This window comes from Priapulus caudatus, unplaced genomic scaffold (genome assembly GCF_000485595.1).
Source record: "Priapulus caudatus unplaced genomic scaffold, Priapulus_caudatus-5.0.1 Scaffold56, whole genome shotgun sequence".
Classification (NCBI taxonomy): domain Eukaryota; kingdom Metazoa; phylum Priapulida; class Priapulimorpha; order Priapulimorphida; family Priapulidae; genus Priapulus; species Priapulus caudatus.
Window position 1 is genome coordinate 84,273 of NW_014577117.1, and position 5,122 is coordinate 89,394.

At 39.2% G+C, this 5,122-nt stretch overlaps 1 long non-coding RNA gene across 1 annotated transcript; it reads right to left on the minus strand.

Annotated features, from left to right (window-relative positions):
• Positions 1–4,143: 4,143 nt before the first annotated feature.
• Positions 4,144–5,042, minus strand: LOC106821035. The gene is made up of 2 exons (XR_001395690.1): positions 4,929–5,042; positions 4,144–4,264 (listed from the first exon to the last, which is right to left on the minus strand). It is a non-coding gene; the product is annotated as an uncharacterized LOC106821035 (long non-coding RNA).
• Between the last annotated feature and the right edge of the window lie 80 nt (positions 5,043–5,122).

Sequence of the window (5,122 nt, forward strand, 5' to 3'; positions counted from 1 at the left end):
TAACAACATTAAAAAAAAAAAAAAATATGTGTCGTGTGGGAAGCCGTCAGCCGTGCGGCAGCCAGCGTGTGTGTTGCAAGATAAGGGCATTTGGACGCTTTTATCGGGGGATGTGTCGGCAAATAATGAGTAGAAAAGATTAGTGATAATATATATATAATATATTATATACTAACTATAGTCTGATAATGCCAGTGTTCCTAGTGTAATTTGTGGAGGCGCTGGTAGAACTTATTCTAATCTTAAATTATGAAATTCGTAACGACATATTGTATTTGAATTAAATTGGGTGGCATGCTAATGCGATTTAAAGCTGAAGAAGAAGATTTAGCGTCATCGAAAGCTCGCATTTTATCACTTTAAAACAACCTTGTTCTATTTTATTTTTATTTTTATTACTTATCTATATATATAGTGATGTATAGCAATATATAGTATATTATATATATATAATATTATTAATATCAAAGTAAATACCCTTCCCCTATATAATACTATACTATTATATAACTACCTTACATACTATAGTAGTGGCCACGACTAGGCTAGAATAGCCATGATGTTTGTGTTGACACACATTGATGTTGATCAATCAACGTCAAGCAGCTATCGCGACGCGGTTTAAAAATTAAACTATAGTAAACAAGACGGTATAATTTCCTGCTGGAATTTTTCCCTCCCCCCCACCACAACCACCACACCACCGTTCTCAGCCCCGCCTTCATCAATCAAAGCTGACTCTCGTATATATATCAGATACGTCGATCGATTGACATCGATCGATAGCAGGTGACCGATGAATATATGATAGAGTAGTCACGATTTATCACGACGACGCTGACATCGTTCGCGTGGCAGGTGCAGGGACGGTTCCAATATTTTTGAAAAGGGGGTGTCCAGGAAGAAATAAAGGGCACCTTTCCCTGCTTAAATTGACTACATGACGAATTTTCTATGGTAAAATTTGTAAAATTTTTGTTGCCATTGTTTTACATTAAAAGTAAGAACTAACGGGACTAAACGTATCGTCAAATTCTTACCTGATATTGTTTCTCAACCAGTTAAAAATTCAAAAAACCTGGACGATTTGATATTAGTGTTGCTGACATTATTTGCTTGCTATGGGCTATGTATGCGTCACGAGTGTATGTTCACATCGAACAATATAGTAAAATAAGAAGTATAATGCAGCAATTTAGCCATAAAAAGTGAACAGAATTACTTATATTTTGTGAAAAAGTGGAAATATATTTTTTATTTTTACTATTTACGGTGACGTAATCACTTTAATTTTTCTAGTGTTTTAAAAAGCGGCCGAAGGCATCTTATGCGACGTGCCGATTTTTTTTTAAATTGGTGCATTCTGGGAGCATCTGAGTAGGAATGTTTTAGGGCACTTTGAAATTAAAGGAGACGGACCCCCCCGGACACCCCCTAGATCCGGCGCTGAGGTATTGCGCGCTATCACGGCAGGTCACGTCACGCGCCGACATGTCACGCGCTATCACGGCAGGTGACGTAACACGTGCCGACATGATAAGATACGGAAAGACACCTCACGACGTACGCGTCTACTATTATATAAGCGCAGTGCGCTCGCTCTCTCGGCCATTCGCCGCTGCCGCTGCCGCCTCCGTATCACTCCACTATACACGCGAAGTTTTCTTTTCACCCGATTTAGAATTTCGTCGTTCGAATAATTTTCAGTGGCAAAAAAATTAGGCGCGTTGGCTTGTTTAACTTTGATAGGTTTACACTATATTGCGAATTCGGAATATTGCGAGAAACGTTATCCAGAAATAGGACATCAAAGAAGACATGAAAATGGAAAGCACGTTGATCTATTTGGCAGGTAAGGAAGCGTAAATAACAGTCAAATATATATATATATATATATATAATATATATCAAGAGTACATAATAGAAATATGCACATATAAAGATAGTCATATATCACTATATTAGGGTTAGGGTTAGGGTTAGGGTTAGGGTTAGGGTTAGGGTTAGGGTAAAATGTAAAATTCATGTTTATCAAATGTACTTGTACATGGTTTTAGTTCCATAACTCGCCGCTAGGGTGAATCGCGCATCCGTAACATAGGGATGACGCCCTGTCGCTAGCCGCATGTCTCACAGAGTGCCCGGGGATTAGTCTTTTCCTACGCCTACGGCCTGCGACCGAGAGCACTTGGCCTTTCCTACGTTTAAAATTAATAGCGGTCACAATAGTCAATACAATAGGCAAATATAATATAGCCTACAATGGTTATTTTTAACTTATATTATTACTTACATTTATACTTATATTAGTAGGCCTACTGTATAAGAATACCTATTTTTACCTGGAGCTTTTCGATAATCTGATTGCAAATTCTTAGGCAACACAAGAGCACATCCGGCGGTATTTCCGCTATACGTGCAATGTACTTCCATGCGAGTATACAAGCATATACGTCTAATCGGTTAAAATATAACAAGACTAGATATATTTGCATCTACGATTTGAGTACTATAATTATAACAAATTAGACAATTCAAATAATACTATGAAAATAGCCATCGTCATCGTTGTCGCCGTAACGAGTTACAGCCATTTTACAGTCATTCCACATCATACGAAATATAACTTGCATTTTCCATTTCCAATTCCAGCACACGTCGGCATAGGAAAAAAGTGTTATTATACACTTCATTATACCCTTGGAGTGTATCTATGGATTTCATGTCATTGTTTTACTGTCAATGCATGTGTACTGCTGGCACGTTCGTGAACAATACCTTATAAGTTATAGTTATTGAACGTAGGTAGATAAATACCTTTAAAAAAGTAGGTACAGGGGGGGGAGGTCCGGGGATTTTGTTGAAAGTAACACCTCTTCGATGCAATTTCCTGCACTATGAGGCAGCACTATTAAACAACCCTGAAATTTTGATAAAACGTATATTTTACTGAGAACTGCAAAAAATATGAGAAAAACAACCAGATTTGAACCAAAAAGTGCATATTTTCACCCCTTATTCAAAATCGGGAATATACTTCCGGTCGGGTTTCAGCACCCCCATCCCCCCCCAAAAGTGAGATGAAATTTAATTTTCCCATTCAATCTCCGTGAAAATTAAATATCCCAACTCTCAATAGGTCTATTCTAATTTTGAATAAAGCAAGGATTTAACTTTCGTGAGCAGTGATAAGACTTTGGAGATTTTGAAAAAAAAATCGTGTATGGGGAATGCGTCCAGAATTAACCGTCTGAGTTTCAGTAAAATAATGTCATTCTTAGAACGAGTTACAGCCATTTTACAGTAGATGTATGTCACGTTCCATTTCTGTAATAATACATTATGAGAGTATGAATAGCGATGACGGATTTGTAGATAAATATCCAGTATTTATTGTCTGTAAAATATTAATTTTTTTTCCATTTTCTTCCTGAAAGTAGGGGGGATGAAAACCACCCCACCTCAATAAGTGTATGGGGGGATATACCCCCATCCCCCCGCTATCTACGCCTCTGTCAGATGAACTCAAATTTGACTTTTGATATGCATACAAATATTCATAATCATAATCTTAATCATAATCATAATCAGGGGAGGCAGGGGGGGGCGGTCGCCCCCTAGCTATCATTTGCAAGAAAAAGGAAAGAAGAAGAAAAAGAAAAAGAAAGGAAAAAAGAAAAAGAAAAAGGAAAGGAAGAAGAAGAAGAAAAAGAAAAAGAAACATCTTGCAAATGTCTTGCAAATGATGGGTGGGGTGGGGGGTCACCCCCCCCTACTGTTTAATACACAGAGCAGGCACACTTCTTTTGTACACTTATTCTGAGTAAAAGCGTAAATCTATGCATATTAAATACAGACAAGGGGTTCGAAATCAAGGGTGACAAGCAACCGTTTTGCTGTAGTATGTAAGGATTCAGCCTGCTTTCAACATTGCCTGCCTGCCAAGAAATTCCTAATAAACCATAATAAAAGCACCAAGGATTATTCGTGGGCCAGTAAATTTGCTGCCTGCTTTTGTTTCTGGCAGCAAGTACTGCCAAGTACAGGCTGATGACTATGTTACCTGGTTGTTCGCCCCACGTCCACGATTCGATCAGCTGCTTCGACGGCACCGGCAGCTTTGCGTCATCCTCCTTCCTATTCTTCTCCTCCTCGTCTAACTCCTGACATGCCGGGCAGTTGCAGCCGTCGTTAGGACCACAGTTGCCGTTGCAGCAAAGGCAGGTGAGCACTGACATGCCGCAGTAATGTTTGCCATTCTCACCTATAGGTGGCAGGGCAACACGCTCATCAGCACTCTTACAAGAAAACTACGAGAAGCAACTGTGAGACTCGACGTACACATCACAGGCAGTGATGTTCTAATCCTTACCAGATATGCCGCAGTAATGTTTGCCTTTCTCACCTAAAGGTGGCAGAGCAACACACTCATTCGAACTCTTACTATAAAACCACGAGAGACAATTGTGAGAGAATCAGACTCTACGTACACATCACAGGTGATGTTCTAATCTTTCACACTTTTATGGTAATTAATCATTATATTCTCTGTTATAGTAAACTTCCCTCTGGGATCGATAACGCACTGACAACTCTCGTTAACTCAACGATGCTACTTATCTCTATGAATCAGCTATTTATTTACTTAAAATTAGGTGAACATTGGTGAAGTTATAGCCAAGAACCAAAGAGTGGCATAATGCAATACCTGCTCAACTGCCAGGAGGTGCTGTACGCTACAAGGTGGCACTATATAACAAAATCTTCAGGACTTCATGTAGTACATGTGTGCAAAGTTTCACAATTCTACCCAAAAGTGCATAATTCATTCATATCTACTGCCATTATATCTGCTAACTTCCCTCTGGGATCCATAATAAGTAACTGACAGCTTCTGTTAACGTTATTATACATGTGCTATCGCCTACCTTTCTTTGAAGGCACTCCATCCCTGTTAATTACACAGGTAGATGAAGTCGTCACCTCTCCATCCTTAACGAGCTCGTTCCAAAGCTGACAGTGTCCATCGTGCCTGAACGCTATCTGCAAACGAGAACCGCTTACTTAACGTAATGTTAACGAACTTGTTCGTTGTTGACGGGATGTGGCTCGCCCAGTTTTA